The sequence below is a fragment of the Cuculus canorus genome, chromosome 2 (assembly GCF_017976375.1).
Source record: "Cuculus canorus isolate bCucCan1 chromosome 2, bCucCan1.pri, whole genome shotgun sequence".
Lineage (NCBI taxonomy): Eukaryota > Metazoa > Chordata > Aves > Cuculiformes > Cuculidae > Cuculus > Cuculus canorus.
The window spans coordinates 3,895,668-3,914,901 of NC_071402.1; the positions used below are offsets into that span (position 1 = coordinate 3,895,668).

Consider the following 19,234-nt stretch of genomic DNA (forward strand, 5'->3'; position numbering starts at 1 on the left):
AAGCAATGGAATTAAATGTGTCAGCATCCTGAAGCCTCACACTGAAGGCTCTCTTCTCTCTCTCTCTCTCTTCTGCGCTAAGGTTGGGTATTTCAGATAACACATCTGCCAGTGGAGCAGTGTGCCCTGACACCTTTCTTGGAGCTTTGGAATTTCTCAGTCTTAATAATGAGATCATTTGTATTCTAAATGAAACCTTTGTTTTCCTGCTAACAACTCTAGGATTACTTGATGTGTGTTTTTTCTTTTTATCCCATGTGGAGCTGTAGCAGGGCTTGATGCCTCTTGGAAGAGTGCTGTTCCTGCTTGCAAAGTTCTATGCTGATCTGAAAACCATCTGGAAGTGGTTTTGTCCTGCTTTTGTCCAGCCTGTCTGTTGAGCTCTTTATCTTAACAGACAACTGGAATGCAGTTGATCCCATTAAGAGGTCTGGGCTTTCTGTCCTGCTCATTTTGTTAAATTGCATTTCCCAGTGAGTGACTGGGAGAGGATGTTGAAGCATTTTTAAATTCATAAATGACATCAATGGAATCTAAAGCATCAGATAACTGACTGTAAGGGCCTTGCTGAAGTGCACTGATGTCTATGTTTATGAGAGTCCTCTTCCACAGCACTGTATCTCCAGATCCTACATATGATGCTGTCAGCTGTATTAGAATCATAGAATGGTTTGGGCTGGAAGGGACCTCAAAAATCATCCAGTTCCAAACCCCCCTGTGATGGACAGGGACACCTCCCACTAGATCAGGCTGCCCAAGGCCCCATCCAACCTGGCCTTGAACACCTCCAGGGATGAGGCATTCACAGCTTCCCTGGGCAACCTATGCCAGTGCCTCACCACCCTCATTGTGAAGAATTCCTTTCTAATGTCTAATCTAAATTTTCCCCCTTCCAATTTAAAGCCATTAGGAGTAAGGAGGAATCGTAATTGAGAAAACAGCCAGTGTTGGCAATGTGTCATGGGACCTGTAATACTTCTACACCGAGAGAATTTTGCAGTTTTGCAGGGGTCACATTCTGACACCTGGTGTTGCTGCTGTGTCGTTACAGAGCAAGAAGCTGTTTCAGACCCGTCTTCCTACATCAGAGTAAATATCTTCTCCTTGTCCCTCTGTGTGCCTCACCATTCCCCACTCTACCTTTTCTGTGATTGGGTATTTGGACACAACAATAAAAACATAGTAAAATGGAGGCAATGGAAAATATATGCCAGTAAATTTTAACTTCTTCTGGAGGTGCCTCCCAGAAGATTAAAGCTCATGAAGCCAGCAAATCGGAACAGTATATGAGATATTGCAGGCATCACTAGATGTTTTCATCACTTCATTTGTAGTCATAGTTTTTAACCCTTGATCACATTGATCATTCTGACCTGATCCCACCAGTCTTTTCCATGCAGCAAATTGTGTATTTCTCCTTCAGTGACCTCCTTGGCACACAGCACAAGGACCTTCCTGTTTGGCTTGATGGCTCCTTAGATGCTTCTTTGGATGCTGTGATGGAGGAGAGGAAACCTTCTCTTCATCACAGCTGGGACAGTCCTGTGATTTTAGCTTCTGTTTCTTGGTAGTCTTGCTTCTCGTTGTCTTGTCTGTGTTTTCTTATGGGCCCGTTACAGACTTTTGCCAGTGGTGGTCAGTGTGATACTGGTGCCATAGAAGATTGTGCCTTGCTCAGATACTTGAGTTCACATGTGCATTTCTGTGAGGGGCAGAAGACAACTCTCCCTCTGAGTGGTGCAACTCCTGTTTCCTTCTATAGGCTGGTGAAAACAGTCAGAAGACATGGAGGGAAGAAATGGAAAATATCCTCATATTTCACAAGAAAAAGCAACCACTCCTCCATGGCAGTTATTTTAGCAGCAGTTTGCATCTCAATTTCAACCTCAAAATATGCATCGAGTGCAGGCAGCTGTGTTTGCTGAGCCAGAAGGTGTCTGAGATGGTGTTAATTTTCTTGCTGTGGTCCTAGTAACATGAGGAGCTATGAAGGAATTGTCAATCACATGTACGAGGGAGGTAGTTTGAAAAAAAAAAAAAATCTGTTGGGGTTTGCTGCAAGACCTTGGAAACAACTTGGCTTGCCATATTGGTACTTAACTGTACAACAAGGTTTTCGCAATGGAACACTCACTGCCTTGAGGTCTGTGAGTCAGCATCTGTCATCTTATAGATCCGATCTTATAGAGCTGCTCCTCCCTGGCGATGCAGAGTCCTAAGGTCTAATATAGCGTGGAAATCAGGTTTTTGTTCTGGTCTAGTAGTGCGGTGTTACATCTTTGCCCCACACCTCGCTGTAGGATAAGCAGTTGATGTGTGAGGTGGGTGGAGATGTGCTCACAGGTGGTTTCCAGAAGCAATTTCTACTTAGGGAGGCCCAAGGTTGTGAAACAACATGGTGCTGTAGCCCCTGAACTTTGTGTTTGCTCCACCTGCTCCTTGGGGTTTTTGCTAAGGTCGTCCTGTTTTTCTCCTGGTTTATAATTTTACCCCTCTTGTGTTGTGGCAAAGCCAGAACATGCATGAGACCTTCAGCAGTGGTATCTGAGAAAACACTCATGGTTGCCTTTTCCTGCTCCAGAATATCAGGAAATCTGTCTTCTCCTGGTTGTCCCATGTCTGTTTGTATTGGAGGGTGACTATTGTTCATGTACATGGAGGAAACAGTGCTCTAACGGGAGCCTTGTTGTGTCTCAAGCAGCAGTTGGTTTGCTGGGACAGTCATGGTGGTGGAGCTGGAACCCTGTTTTGAAGTCTCGTAGCAGCAGAGCAATCCTCTTGCTGCTTCTGCTGCTGCAAATAGAGCTTCCTATTAGCTCTTTCGGCTGTTGGGAATCTCTTGACATGACACGGGGAAGTTTCCACATGAGGAATTTCAGGGAATGAGGCAAGGCTGGGTGTACATTTTAATTTTAGTTCTGCATGACGGAAGATGCTTGCAAGCCCATCATATTAATTTCAAAAGCTCTTGGGCATTGTGGTTATTTTGCTGGAATAATACAGTGAGTTGCATGGGAAGTAAGAAAGCAAAGCAGGAATTTGGGGAACATTGAAAACAACTGTGCAGACATAAGTTAGCCTGCACAGTCTGTCAGTAGCCACCTGCATATCTTCCTTGACCCTGTTCCTACCCCTAGAAAAAGAGATTCTGACCTTGGAGGATCTTTGCATCCTCAGTCTTTTGGACTGTAGTTACTGGATTGAAAAGACTCCAGTTGTCCAGCTCAGCCATCTTCCGCTGGTCCCATCTGCTAATTCATCCTTCAGGAGAAACAGAGTCGAAGTCATGCCAGCAGGAACTGTCGTAAGCTATTTTCATGTCTAGTGCTGGGTATGGCATAGTGGAAGGCATGGAGATAGCTCAGAAAGGCAGTTGAGTAATGGAAGGTGATGGGTCCAGATGGAGCACAAAGATCTTCAGAAAAGGGCCCTTCTTCCTCTCCTCCAGTTTTGATGCAACTGAACTTTAATAGTGTTAAAACTTCAGGTAAGCTCATTGTGGAAGCCTTTCCTTGCTCAAAAAGGGGAGCTGGTTGCAATCTGACAGGCATGGGTTGTGTTGCAGCTTGGGGACATTCCTGGACAACCCACCAGATAAACTCCTCTGGACAGCAGCTGTGTTGGACATTGTACAAAGGAGAGGAAATCTGTATTTCCACTTTTTTTTTTTTTTTTTTTTTTTAATAAATATCGTGTTTGTGTGCTTGGATGGCATTTTCCTTTCAAAAAGGGAGGGAAGGAATGAACGTGTCAACCACACTCAAGGTGCTGGACACATAACTCAGGAGAATTACTCATAAAACCGCAACCTCATTATCAAACTATGAAAGATTTCTTCCACCAGTTTCTTCAGTCTGATCACAATCCTGAAATTAATCTCACCTAAACAGTCAGTAGCATTTCCTCTACCAGCGCAGGCAGAAATCATTTTGTTTCGTGGCTGAATGCTTCTGCGAAGAAGAGAAAAAGAAAAAAAAAGTAAGCCTGAAGAGTAGTGCTTAAATGGATGCATTCACTCTGGGTTTTAGAAAAAGATGTCTCCATCCCAGTTCCAAGCACATGGTGGAGTGCGTCCTCTGGAAGCTCTGGATGGCTTGCCATGATTTTGTCATCATAGTATGTATCAACGTATAGAGACTGAATCCATTGTGACTTTGTGTGTCTCATTAGAGCTGCTCTTCCTCCTGTCAGCTGAAGCTCTGGTGTGCAGTTCTTCCAGCCTCCTTGCCTTTCTCACCACATCTTAACGTGTTTCAATCTGTCATCTCCCGCACCAGGTTTCCTGCTCCCAGTCCTTGGCCATCAACATGAATAGATGACGTTGCCCTTTTGCACACTCATCCTGGCTGAATGGCGGGATATTTTTCACAACGTTTGCTTTCCAGATGGATCTCCCCTCTCTGAGTCTGCTGTTTTGCTCTGCTGGGGAAAACATGACTGCCCTGGAGTTTGTTTTGCACGTACAAGTGTAGGTGGAGCAGATTGGAGAAGACTCAAAGAACCTGGGTGACTGGTGAGCTGGGTGGCTGCGGTGTTTTTCCGCCCTGTAAACATCTCAGGAGGAGGGAATAGCTTACCCTTTTGGGTAGCAGATGGGATCTGAAGTTATTGTGCCCTTGTGGGCACTGGTAGGATGAGCCAGTTTTTGGATGTTGTTGCTTGGGAGAGCCCATTACTCTCCCAAGCAGCAAGTAATAAAATGAGGAAAAGGCCTCAAGTTGTGCCAGGAGAGGTTTAGGTATTAGGAAAAAAATTCTTTACTGAAAGAGAGGTGAAGCATTGGAACAGGCTGCTCAGGGAAGTGGTGGAGTCACCATCCCTGGAGTTCAGTGTTCAAAAAACACGTAGATGTGGCACTTCAAGACATGGTTTAGTAGGCGTGGTGGTGTGTTGATAGTTGGTCTTAATGATCTTAGAGGTCTTTTCCAACTTTAACAATTCTATGATTCAGTCTCTTAAGTGACTGCTTCTGTATTTCTTTCTCCTGATGGAGAATCACCTGAATTTTAGCTGCTTTTAGCAGTGTCCTGCAGTAATTGAGAATGAGGAGCATGTGGAGGTTGAAATTCAGACCTGAATGCATCTCTCTCTGATGTTAACATTCAGAAACCCAAAAGTCTCTTACATGTTCTTCATCATACTCTTCCTAATCTTCTGTTCCTGGAGTGGGAGAGGCTGGAAGCTCAGTCACGAATTCTCAGCTCTCAGCCCTTGCTGCTCTGCTTGTTTTCCTCCCTAAAGACAGAGGGTGAGGTAAAGGTGTTTTGGGACAACCAGCAGAAAAGGCATCCTTATAACCAAAGCAGTGATGGTGTTGCTTAGCAAGAAGTTGGACCTAGGATGTCCTAGGCAATACAAAGACCATACAAGGTTGTACATGACCTTGCCTGCCCTTTAATGTCTAAGAAGGTGATAACATTTCTTCTGTCAGCTGCTAGCTATGTTTGGAGGCTTTTTTAAAGTTCCCAGCTGCCCCACAGGCTAGTTTTACCTTGCCGAGAGGATAGAATAGAGCTGCTAGGGACATCGCAGGTGTAGCATGCTGAAGGATGAGGTGGATTACCACTCATCTGCTAATGAAGACAATGGTAAACAAGAAGGGATGAAGGGAGAAGATTGAGCTGAGTTGCCTGATGGTGATTTTCATAGGTTAAATGGGCAGGTGTTTGGGAATTACTTCTTCTCACTGTAACAACTCAATAAGATCAATGTTTACAAAACACCTCGCGCAATTTGATCCAAGTCTTGATTAAACCTCCAGGCTGGTTGTCCCTAGCCTGAAGCACTTGGTAAAACATATATTTGTTGCACTACCTTTTGATGTTTCTCACAGGCAGCAACAAGAAGCTGCTGATACAGGAGGGGAAAGTCTGCTGTCACAGTGTGTAATTGGCTTGGTAGGTTTGCACAGAGGTCACTGAAGGCTGAGATTGCTGCTCTGGGCAGATACAAATCATTGCTGCAATTTTATATCTGAATTTTTCAGGCTGTGGAAATTGAAATTGCATCCACTTTTTTATTTTTTTATTTTTTTTTTTAGTGAGCTCTGTATATAGAACATGCCTATAGGAAGTATATAGCATTTATATACTTATAGCAGCCTTCCAGTACTTAAATGGGGCTACAGGAAAGCTGGTCTTTATTGGGGAATGTGAGGATAGGATGAGGGGGAATGGTTTTAAGCTAAAAAAGTGTAAATTTAGATTAGATATTAGGAAGAAATTATTTCCTGTGAGAGTAGCGAGGCACTGGCACAGGTTGCCCAGAGAAGTCATGGATTTCCCATCCCTGGAGGTGTTCAAGGCCAGATTGAATGAGGCTTTAAGCAACCTGATCCAGTGAAAGGTGTCCATTGCCGGGGAGCGGAACTGGGTGATCTTTAAGGTTCCTTCCAACCCAAACCATTCTATGAATCTATGAGTTACATGGGAAGTGTTTACTAATACCTTAAAAATACTATTTTATACATGTAGTGACCAAAAGCAGTATAGGGGCAAAACACAGTGAGTGAAGAAGAGCTTCCTTGTTGGTGTTAATTGAATAAAGAGACTAGGTGCATTAATTAAAAGGCCTTTTTGTGATAATGGGCTGATGAATAGACAATGCATTTTCTGTGTAATGGAGTAAATTGGGAAATACTGCATACTTAATAGCTTTTGCAAGGTAGATGGATATGTTAAGGACTCAATAATTTTTTCTGGCTAATGTTTATTTTGCATCATGTGAGTGTCTGCAAGTAAAACCATACAGCTTGTAGGTGCAGCTCTGGGTTGTACCTTGGAAGTGGCTTGGGGGATGCAGGGGTTGCACCAGCATTTTTACCTCCCAAAGAAAATGGGTGCTTTTACAGCCAGAAGGGGTTGTATTTATTGAAGGATAGTCCTTAGATTAAAAGCTGAAATGGAAGATCGCACAAGGTAAGGGAAAGGAGGAGTTACCTGTGTACTCTACTCAAGTACAAGAGACAAACAACCTGCCAGTGAGAAATGTGAAGGTCATGATTCAGTGGGGCTCTCCACGTTCTCTCAAATTTGATGTAAACTGAAATGCTTAACTGGATTGTGGCCAGAATGTTCCTCCCACAGTAGATTCAGGATCTTGAAGAAGACAAGACAGTTAAATAAGTAATTCCTTGTTCCCATTGCAGGTTTAAATTTGTTAGTTTTTGCAGGTATCTTGCAAGCAATTATAACCCTCCACTTTTTCACCTCTGTTAATCTGGAAGTCTTAAATACCTTTAGCAGTTTTAGAGGTTTATGTCCCCTTTCTTTTTAAAAGGAGATGATGTTCTCTTACTCAGTGGTGATGTTTTAAGGAATCAGCACTTGCTTTTTATACCTGTTCATGCATCCCAGCTCAGAGACCTCAGTTTGTTGCTGGATGCCAGAGCTCATGGTGCTGATGGTGTCCATGTTCTTAAACATGATGGAGAAGTAGTTTTCTTCCCAGTGCTCATCAGTTGTCTTGCTTTTCCTTCCAGATTAGAAGAAAATCGTGTGTGGCCAGGAGAACAGGACTTAGGAAGCAGTTGGTAAGAGCATCTCTTCAGGAATGGGTCACCTACACATGGAAGGATGGGGCTTGGGCAGATGCAAATAAAATTTTGCCCTTGAGAAATATTTTTTTTTCCTTGTTTTCATTTATAGAAGCATAACTCCCTTTTGGACCAAGTTGTGAAAATCAAGGGCTGGTTTTTAGAAGTTCTGAGCTCCTTCTTATCCAAAATAAAACCTTCCCGAACAGGCCTTTTATTCCTTCAAAGTTCTCCTCAAGCTACAGCCCTGTCAGTAGTATAATTTTAAGTGCTTGTGCTAGTGTGATTAGAAATACCACTTATCTAACTCAATTAAAAAGCCACCTGTTTACCTACTCAGGCATAGCTGGTGGTCTGGCTAGTTGTCTTTTTTCACTCCCAACGTCCTTGATTTTTGTGCCAATTGAGGCTGTGCACAACTGTCCTACAGAAAGCTACTGAGCAGGATTTGGTGATGTGCTGCTTTTCTGCATGCTGATATGAAGGCAAGACTGGAGAGGGAGTCCCCGTGCGTCATGCCTTAGCTTCACTTAAACAGAGAGCAACTTTATGTAAGAACTGTCTCAGAGCTGTGGCCATATTTTTGTGTTCTCCCCACGTTGTTGTTATGATGGTCTTTTGATGGTTTGGGGGTCTTTTGTGTCCAGAACTAACTACATACATTAAAAATGAAATACAGGGAACGGCAGTATTTTGGAACGCAAGTGCTTAAAGATGCCATGCAGAATTAGAATCATAAAATCGTAGACTGGTTTGGGTTGGAAGGCACCTTTAAAGGCCATCCAGACCAACCCCCTTGCATTGAGCAGGGACATCTTCAAGCATCCAACCTGACCTTGAATGTTCCCAGGGATGGGACATCTACCACTTCTCAAGGCAATCTATCTCAGTGTTTCACCAGCTCATGGCAAGAAGTTTTTTCCTTATATCTATTCTGCGTCTCCCCTCTTTTAGTTTTAACCCAATGCCCTTTTTCTGTCACTACAGGCCCTACTAAAAATTCTGTCCACAAATCCCCGAATTCCTTGAAGTCGCCAAGAACCACGTTGTTTTGAAGGGCTTCGAGTTTAATTTCATATTTCTCATCTTGAAAACTCTTGCTAGCCTGAGGAAAGCCTTGTTGGTCTCCTGTGCAAGGCAAGCAGGGGAGTGCTGGTACCATGCCACACTGGTGGGATGTGAGTGCATTCCTTGGATGCTCACTGATCCAGTGGACTTGCTTGTGCTTTAGCAACAGGTTCACAAGCAGCAGCTTCGTGCTTAGGCAGGAGAGCTGAAGCCAAGCTCCACTGGCTTTTCCTGGAACTACTCTTTTGTTTTCTCTCCCATCTGGCTTACCTACACTCGGAGGTGTAGGAAGCTGGTGTGGATTTACATGACTCCTCCATGGTGTCCCTTGAAACAACAACTCTGATTCATCACCTGCAAGGCCATGTGTGGGGAGAGAGGAGAGCATTGTGTAATTTTCACGTTACCTATGGCAACCCCGGTGCTGAATCACTGGGACAGAGGCCCCTTTTGATATGGGTGAAGTTTGTGTAAATAGCAATGCTCATTGCCACGGGATCTCCTTGCAGCAGTACTGAGTAAAGAGCATTAGTGCTGTTACTGCTGTCCTGAATAGTCCCACAACACCACATTTGGCTGGAGAGAGATAGCATAAATTGTCCAACTACAAGGATCCAGACTGAAAAGTAGAGGTTTTGGGTTTCAGTATGAGCTAGTCATGCCTTAAAACAATTTTTGCTGAAGGCATCTTTCCTCAGCTTTATAGCTTTGCCCTTCCATCCCTTACTTTGACATGCAGTTTCTTCTGTGTGGCAGAAAGGATGGGACGGATGGTAATATGTCCTCTGGGAGCTGAGTAGACCAATGGGTTAGAAAGCTATAGTCGATCAGATGGTGGTATGGATTGTTTTAGCAGTGAGAGGGGAAACTCTGTGAGACACAGAGTTGTGATGTCTCTGTGTCTCTCACTCATCTTGCCCGTGCTGAATCTGGAGTCATGGGCTTGGTGCAGGGAGTTGTTTGGTTGTGTGAATAATGAAGAACACCAAACATGATGAATGTGAAAGTCCTTTCACGCTTTGAGAGGTGTGTTGATGGTGTCAGTCAAACCAAGTCAAGATATTTTTGTCTCCCACCAGCTGCTGTGATGGTGCATTGCTATGTTGACAGCATGTCGCATCTGTTGATTTGTTGACATATCCAACTTCATAACTGTTTCTATGGTGTCTGTGCTCTTGGACACTTGCTGATCACCCTTTCCCCACTCTGTATGTACCCACAGGGTTCAGAGGGGGTGTGCTGTGTGTACCATGAGTCTGGTGCTCTGCCCAGATTCACAATGCATGATGAGGAAAGTGGGTTGTAACTGTTTAAAGAGGGCCAACCTAGCTGCAGGTTGGACATGGTATGCTCTTGAGAGTCTTGCTGTTTGGTATCCACGTGTAGGTCTTCTGGGAGGAAGGCTACAGAAGGGTATCTCTTACAGCAGGGAGGCCAAATCTCTGTCTGTTCAGGTTTGCTATTTTTCACCTCCTGATAACTTTAAAGACCAGACAGCAGAGTTGATTTTAGGTCCTTGATTCTCCCCATTTGGGATCTGTGTTGAGTGAACACCAGTAAAGGCACTTCTGCTGGAAGGGGTATACAGGTTGCACGCACAGCATGTGCCTTGGTGGTGGCCTCCTTCATCCACATGGCGGAACATTTGCCAGAGGCTGCTGAGGTTCAGAGAGGCCACTCCCTGTTAAATAGGTCAGAAGATCCTCCCTGGGGACGTTGTTCAACTGACCTGGCCCAAGCTTCAGCCATCCAAGTGACGCAAACAAAAGGTTGGCTGGGGCTAAGCTCAGGTGCAACCTGTGAGCATCAGCTTCAAAGCTCAAACTTTTTTTGTGTGACCAAGTAGTTTTCTTCTTATCTCTGACTGATCATTTGTGCTTTCAGGTGTATTGGATATCAGTGCGCAAAAGTGCATTTGCATGCACACAAATATATATATAAAAGATAACTTTGTTTACTAAAGCAAATGAAGATTATACTGATGTGTTGATGCCCTAATTGTCCCCAGGTCCTTGTTAGGTCTTGTTTCATTTTCTCCTTATCCCTGTCCTCCTAATCTTTGTAAATATTGCTGTTGAACTTCACAAATGATGTTTTCCATGTGGATACTGGTTTTATCTTTAGGGTTGCTAAGGAATTGGGGTAGTTGTTTGTCCAATGGCTTATACAAGGTCTCAGTGCTAGTGATGTGGACTTGCTGTGGACTTGGATTGCAGTTGCTCCTCTCCCGGTATGCTGCCCAATATCTTCATGCCACTTGGGGTTTCTGGCTGTGGCTCTGCGGGGTGCTGTCAAGTGTGTATGGAAGGGAAAAGGAGCCATTGTACAACATGCTTGTCTGGTTGTCCCAGCTGTCAGCATGTGATGTGAACAGTGTGGTGACCCAAAAAAGCTTCTCCCTGGGTGGTCGCTTAGTCTGGTACCTACTCATGCCTGCCTTTGTCTGGATGTCCTGATGTTTAGTATTCCATACACCACCCAGCTTAGAACTATGGGCAGTGTCACCAGGCTGTTAGCATATTTTGTGTTTTCTCAAACCAGTTTCTTGGCCGGTGTTTCAGGACTGACGTAGTTTCTGGCCACATTTCACTCATGTGGTGGTCCCTGCTCAGTGAGCATAGCTGGCTTCACCTCTGCAAAGACTGCAGCTCCCATCTTGCTGCTTTTTCCCCACATCATTGCTTGCATTCCTGCAGGCGAACGCGATAACTGCCACATTGGTTTTGTAGCAAATCCTCCTCAAACTGAAAACCGTGGGCAAAAGTGTATTCATGTGGTGCATTGGAATTGCTGATTGACTGGGTCATTGTTGTAATCTCCTTAGCATTGAAAAAGTTGCTGCTCCAAGCTTCTTTGATTGTCCTTTTTGAGAAACGCCGCCTTCAAGTAACCCAGGATCTGCACAAATTCCCCAGTCTTCCCCAGAGTAGTAGGAAGGTGTTCTCCCACCTCAGCAATGTGGTTTGGATTTGTCAGAGCAGAGTGTGGAACTAGAGAGAAAGATTTTCATGCTTGGGCGCAAACGTTGCTGTCTGGCCATGGGAGGTGTCTGCTATGTGCTGCATGGGAAGACAATCTGTGTTTTGGAATTGCTCCTCACATGGGGAAAACCTGAATGATGAAGAAGGATATATCTGTTCTTTTTGAGATGCAGGGCAATACAGGGATGTGAAATTATAGTTATTGCAGTATGTATTGCTGAGGACAGCTCCTGGATATTTGTCAACTTCAAAAACGAGTTTAATCTCCGCTGTGTATTGAGGGATTGATGAGAGCTCTCCTGTGCTGTGCAGGTGTTTGTAGGAGGCACCGCCACCTGAAAATGCATGAACTATGGATATCCAATGTTCCTAATTCTCTCCCTCCTGCAGCATCATGAGTCTGCTGGTGGCTGGGGCCATCATCTCTTTTCCACCCTATTAATGTCCTCTTTTGCAGCTCAAGTAGGGTGAGGCAAAGACAAGACTTTCATTGCCCTCCCTCCATCGAATGGCTACCAACTTCAGGTTGGGATGCTATGATGGGGGTAACGATTTATCCTAGAACCATAAAACACTTTGGGTTGTAAGGGACCTTTACAGTTTATCTAGTCCACCTCCCAGCCTAGTGAGCAGGGACATCTTCCACCAGATCAGGTTGCTTAGAGCCCCATCCAGCCTAACCTTGACTGTTTCTAGGAATGGGGCCTTTACTACTTCCCTGTGCAACCCGTTCCAGTGTTTCACCACCCTCATTGTAAAGAATTTCTTCCTTATATCCAATCTAAATTTATCTTCTCTCTTTTTAAAATCATTATTTCTTGTCCTGTCACAACAGGCCTTGCTGAAAAGTCTGTCCCCATCTTTCCTGTAGGCTCCCTTTCAGTACTGGAAGAACACTACAAGTTCTCCCTGTAACCTTGTCTTCTCCAGGCTGAACAACCCCACCTCTCACAGCCTGTTCTCATAACCATTATACTTATTAATTTACCTTTGTTTATATATATATGTACTTCAGAAAAAAAAAAAAAAAGAAAGATTGATGGTGGATTTTTTTGGTTGGTTTTTTTAATTATCATTTGACCTGGAATTTCCAGAAACTCAGGATCCACAATCAAGAGTGGGTCTTAAAAGCAAATACATCTATGCAACCACTTTAATTTCTGCCGTGAGCTACCAAGGAATCAGTCCTGTGTTAGGCCAGACCTTTTGGCTGCAGCCTCTATTTTTCAGGACACATCAGTGTATTTTGAATAATCTATATCCCTGGGCTTTACAACGTTTCTCTTCGCTCCCTATTGCCAGCTTTGGACTTTTTTGTGTGTTTTAAAAGCACCTCCTCCACAGGCGGGCGGTTTCTGTGCTGGTTTGGGATGACAGCCAGTGTTTCTACAGCTGGCATGTTGAGAGCCAAGAGAGGTTTCTGCAGAAGAGGCAAATCCAGATGTCCCCTTTTTTAATCAGTAAGGGAGGAGCTGATGTGAGTTACTTCTGCATTTGGTGCTCTAAAAGGCTGAGTGTATTTATCTCTTAGCTGAGTAGGGTGGCAGCTCTCCAGCCTGCTTGCTCCAAATTCAAGACTATTTTATGGAGCCATGGTGGGGATTGTTTCTCTTTTTTTCTGGCTGCTCATGTCTAGGATGGGCATATCTTTGCTGGGTTAAAACTGGCTGGATAGCCAGGCTCAAAGAGTTGTGGTGAATGGAGTTAAATCCAGTTGGTGCTTGGTCACAAGTGGTGTTCTCCAGAGCTCAGTGTTGGGGCTGGTTCTGCTTGATATCTTTATCAATGAGCTGGATGGGGTGACCAAGTGCACCCTCGGTAAGTTTGCAGATGACGGCAAGTTGGGTGGAAGTGTTGATCTGCTTGAGGGAAGGAAGGCTCTACAGAGGGAACTGGACAGACAGGATCAATGGGCCAAGGCCAATTGTATGAGGTTCAACAAGGCCAAGTGCCAGGTCCTGCACTTGGCTCACAACAGCTCCGTGCAATGCTACAGGCTTCGAGAAGAGTGGCTGGAATGGTACCTGGCAGGAAAGGACCTGGGTGTGTTGGTTGACAGCAGCTGAATATGGGCCAGCAGTGTGCCCAAGTGGCCAAGGCCAGCAGCATCCTGGCTTGTGTTAGAAACAGTGTGGCCAGTAGCAGCAGGGAAGGGATCGTGGCCGTGCACTCAGCACTGGTGAGGCTGCACCTCAAATCCTGTGTTCAGTTTTGGGCCCTTTACTAAAAGAAGGACATTGAGATCCTGTAGTGTGTCCAGAGAAGGGCAGTAAAGCTGCTGAAAGATCCGGACTGATCCAGACCTTAGCACTCTCCACAACTACCTCAACAGAGGATGTAGTGAGGTGGGTGTTGGTCTCTTCTTACAGGTAACAAGAAGTGGAATGACAAGAGGAAATGGCCTCAAGTTGTGCCAGGGAAGATTTAGGTTGGATATTGTGAGGAAGCAGTTGAGTTGTCATCTTTGAAGGTATTTAAAAGATGTGTAGATGTGGCAGCTGGGGATATGGCTTAGTGCTGTGTTGGCAGGGTTAGGTTAAGAATTAAGAGTTAGTGATCCTAAGAGTCTTTTCCAGTGTAGATGATCCTGTGATTCTGTGATTCTCTCCTTTGATGGTATGCACAAGGATGGAGATACTGTGTGCAGAATGGTATTAGAGCAGTTGCTCTAAGGTATGTGGATTGCGAGAATGAAAAACTGAGTGCAGATTTGAAAGAGTATTTTATTGGCAGCTATAGAGCAGAGGGCAGAGAGTCTGACAGGTATTGAGCAGGAATGGTCTCCAGAACTCAAAAATACTGATCCATCATCAAACAGCGAGACAGGGAAGCTCTATGGCACTATCCAAATCTGTTGTTATACTAACTCCAAGGGAGGGGACATCACTTCTCTGAAATTACAGTTTTTCAATTAAATTTGCAATGCTGGTGAAACTTGGAAGTTTTTTGCTGACTTCTTAACTCCACTCCTTCCAGCCATATACTGCTTAGGAAGGAGCATTCTTAAATTCAAGAACGATAAAGTAACGAAGAGGAGAGGCAGTGACTTGATGCTGTCATTAAGGGAGAGAATTTCTGCATTTGAAGATGGTTTGAATCAGTGTTTGCTGTATTAAGGAGGGACTGCAGGTTGTCACATGCCATCAGTCCTTGTCTTGTGAACAGTGTAATTGCTTGATATGATCTACTCTGGCTCAAGGTGGCCAGCTGGGAAGGATCTCTTCTTGAAAACTTCTGTGTTCAAAGTATATTTTGAGTTAGAAAGAAATTAGCTCTATCTTTTTTTGAGAGAGCTGCCAGTAACTAGAATAGAGAAATCCTTCATTTTTATTGGGAAAGGAGCAAAGAAAGAATAAATACAGAAAGAAATAAAGAAAACCTGAAAATGGAACTGAAAAGGCTCAACTTCACTACTATTGCATGTGAATAGTATTCTGAAGCCCTCATTGGGATCAAAGCATCTTTGCCAAATGCAAAATATTGTCTGTGCCTGCCAACCTTTCTGCTTCTCAAGAAGGTGCAGTTCTTCAGTAAGTAGTTACAATTTGGGGGGGAAATATATAGAAGTGATTAAAAAGTAATTTCAGATATCTGTACTTTCCCATTAAGCATTTGCTGGTGGCATTAAACAGTCTGTTTCTTCCCTGCGTGTATAACAAGCCTATTGTCACGCTGTAGGCATTTCTATAATAAAAAAAATAACATCATGTATCGACCAAAGCTCAGTTAACTAAAGCAAGTGGGAGACCTCCCTTGGCAAATAACAACATGTGGCTGGGGATGCTGATTTCTCTAGGGATTAGTAAATTTGGCATATCAATGTGTTTTTAAATAACTCCATTTGGGTGGCCAGTTAGGGAAAGAGGGAAAGAGTGTTATTTCCATTCTTTCATTGTCCCTTAAATTGGACCAGCAAAACCATGTGTTAGATTTTTTTTTCTTCCGATTGCAATAGAGCGATAGTGTTAATAAAAAACGTATGGGCAGCAAGTAGTTGAGGCAGGCTGTGGGGTTCATACAATGGTTATAGTGGGAAAGAACCTTAAAGATCATCCAATTCCAGTGCCTCTGCCATGGGAAGGAACACCTCCCACTGAATCACACTGCTCAAAGTCTCATCCAACCTGGCCTTGAACACTTCCAGGGATGACATGTCCACAATTTCTCTGAGCAGCCTGTTCCAGTGCCTCACCACCCTCACAAGAAAAAGATTATTCCTAATATTGAATTTACATCTGCCTTATTTCATCCTAAAACTGAAGATTCTTTTATTCCTGTGAGGGTGGTGAAGCAGTGGAACAGATTGCCCATAAAAGTCATGGATTCCCTGTCCATGGAGGTATTCAAGGGCAGGTTGGATGAGGATTTGACAGCCTGCTCTAGTGGGAAGTGGATTGGAATATAATGATCTTTAAGGTCCCTTCCAACCCATACTATTCTATGATTCTGCGATTTTTAGAAGACAACAGTTGAAATGCTATTCCTTGGGTGATGTGCGGTTTGCCCAGACCTGCTCTGTAGAGGCTGGTGGCCTTGGCTGAGCTAAATTGTCTAGTAGACGTAATTTCTCTTTTCTCTCACAACCACTGTCATGCATGACATCTCTGATAAAAAGCTCAAATTGTCTTCTAAGTACTGTATTTACAATAAACTATGTAATCTCTGCTGCTGCTATAGGGTAGCTGTAATTAAAAGCAAACCACAGGAGTTTGCTGTTCAAATTGCCAGGTAATTATAGTGAAAGAGCAATGGAGTGAGAGGAGGAGAATCCATAGGCTGATAGGTTATTTGCAATATACTCTAATAATTTTATTTTCTAATCTAATTATAAGAGAACAAGGGGAGGAAAAAAGTTGGGTAGCAATCAGAGGAGCTGACTCATGGTATTGAAAGGATAAATAATTTTCTCCCTCAAAAAACTGTGTTTTGAAATTGCTTTTGAAACTTAATATTTACAGGACTGAAAACTGATTGACTTTCCTCTTGTGTCAGAACTAATCTTGACGGCAAAGAGCTTTCTAACTCTGTCACACCTTGTTAAATCAGATTTGGCAAGGCTGCGATAGAGTTTGTATGTATCTAATGTTAACCAAGGAGATGTGTGCTGGCAGAGACCCATGCTATGAACCCACCTAATTTTCTGCAGTAGCATCTCCCTCTAATGAGCATAAAGCAAACAAAATCCCAACTTTTGAAAAGTCACGTCCTGGCTAAAACTAACCTTGACTTCTCTGTCTTTTGTAATTAAAGTCTTCTGTGACTTTTCTGTCCTGTTTCTTGCTGCAGATATTCTGAGGAAACACTGACCTTTGGTATGAAGCTGAGAGAGGCTGAGAGAGTTGGGATTGTTCAGCCTGGACAAGAGAAGGCTCCGAGGAAACCTTATACCGACTTTCCAGTACCTGAAAGGGGCCTGCAAGAAAGCTGGGGAGGGACTATTTAGAAAGGCTTGTAGTGATTGGACTAGGGGGAATGGATATAAACTGGAGAAGGGCAGATTTAGACTAGACTTAAGGAGAAAATTCTTCACAATGAGGGTGGTGAGGTACTGGAACAGGTTGCCCAGGGAAGTTGTGGATGCCCCATTCCTAGAAGTGTTCAAGGCCAGGTTGGATGGGGCCTTGGGCAGCCTGTTCTAGTGGGAGGTGTCCCTGCCCATGGCAGGGAGGTTGGAATTAGATGATCTTTAAGGTCCCTTCCAACTCAACTTATTCTATGATTCTATGATAAAATACCACCCTATGTTTGTCTGAAAATTTTAGATCTGTTGACTTAAAGTAATTACACTTTTATTTTAATATGATATAGATACAGATACAGATACAGATACAGATACAGATACAGACACAGATTCACAGAGCAGACCTTTGGATAATTTAATGGCTCTACCTGTGGCACTTAGTGTCATTCCGGAGGAGAAGTGCAAGATCTACAACTCCTTTGTTTCCTATTCTGCATAATTACATGAGGTTTTCAATCCCACTTCTCATATGGAAAACTGGGAGGGTTTGTCCCCTATGCAAGTACAGCAGTCAACATGTGAGAGGGTTAGGAAAAGAGTCTCAGGAGGTTAAGAGGAGGGTATCCACTCATATTTCACTTGGCAAGAGTTTGGTACTATAGCAAGTCTTCTTGCTGCAAATGGCTTTTTAAACTTGTTGTTGAAGTCTTAACTAATGATAAGGCAAGAGGAAGGGGAGCTTTAGACCAGATACTAGGAAAAATTTGTGCCCATTTACAAGAAGGGTTGTAGGGAGGATCCAGGGAAGTACAGGCCTGTCAGTCTGACCTCAGTGCCGGGGAAAGTCATGGAACAGGTAATCTTGAGTGCTATCATGAAGCACATGCAAGAGAACCGGGTGATCAGGCCCAGTCAACATGGGTTTACAAAAGGCAGATCTTGCCAAACTAACCTGATCGCCTTCTATGACAAAATGACTCGACTACTGGATGGGGGAAGGGCTGTGGATGTAGTCTTCTTGGACTTCAGTAAAGCCTTTGACACAGTTTCTCACAGAAACAGTGTGACCAGCAGGTCCAGGGAGGTGATTCTCCCTCTGTACTCTGCACTGGTGAGACCAGAGCGTGTCCAGAGAAGAGCAACGAAGCTGGTGAGGGAGCTGGAGAACAAGTCTTATGAGGAATGGCTGAGAGAGCTGGGTTTCTTTAGACTGGAGAAGAGGAGGCTGAGGGAAGACCTTATTACTCTCTACAACTACCTGAAATGAGGTTGTGGAGAGGAGGGAGCTGGCCTCTTCTCCCAAATGACTGAGGGCAGGACAAGGGGGAATGGCCTGAAGCTCCGCCAGGGAAGGTTCAGGCTGGATACCAGAAAAAAATTCTTCACAGAAAGAGTCATTGGGCACTGGAACAGGCTGCCCAGGGAGGTGGTTGAGTCACCTTCCCTGGAGGTGTTTAAGGAACGGGTTGATGAAGTGCTTAGGGACATGGTTTAAGGGAGTGTTAGGAATGGTTGGACTCGATGATCCAGTGGGTCCTTTCCAACCTGGTGATTCTATGATTCTATGATTTCTTTAGTGAAAGAATGGTGAAGCATTGCAACAGCGAAGTGGTGGAGTCACCATCCCTGGAGGTGTTAAGAAAACATGTAGATGAGACATTTTGGGAGATGGTTCAGTAGGCACAGTGGTGTTGGGCTGACACTTAGACTTGATGATCTTAGAGGTCTTTTCCAACCTTAATGATTTTGTGATTCTATGATTTCCTGCATGTCCTCAGCCAGCATATTCTATATCTTGTAATTAGGATTATGATCAAGGCAGAGCTATTTCAGGTTATAGCTTGTATTTGCATCTACAGGTCAAGATCTTTGTGCTCTTTTTGTTGGATTAGCCCAGCTCAGGGGAAATAACTGTACTGTTAACAGTATGTTAATTCTCCAGGTGCATATTTATCCACTAGTGCTTAAATATTTCCTCACCACTGCCAAACCGAAAGCATCACTGTTGCAGTATTGAAAAAAAACTGTTATTGAAGAGATTTCCTGATCAGCTCGATCTCTTCCATGTTTGTGATGGACATAGGTCCTTTGCTTACTGTTTGCAGGGAACCATTCTGGTTCTCTCCCTGCTAAGAAGCTCCTTTCTTGATCTGGCAATGCAGCTCTCCCACGAGTCATTCACCAGGCATA

At 43.9% G+C, this 19,234-nt stretch overlaps 1 protein-coding gene across 7 annotated transcripts in view; it reads left to right on the forward strand.

Annotated features, from left to right (window-relative positions):
- TSNARE1 (t-SNARE domain containing 1) overlaps positions 1-19,234 on the forward strand; it is a 520,265-nt gene that overhangs the window by 45,736 nt on the left and 455,295 nt on the right. For 6 of the 7 annotated variants that reach the window (XM_054057786.1, XM_054057779.1, XM_054057781.1 and 3 more), the window contains one exon: positions 7,481-7,531. The exons of the other annotated variant lie outside the window; for it this stretch is intronic. The gene's annotated coding sequence lies outside the window, so the exon portion shown is untranslated. The remainder of the gene's footprint in view (positions 1-7,480; positions 7,532-19,234) is intronic. 7 annotated transcript variants of the gene reach the window in all.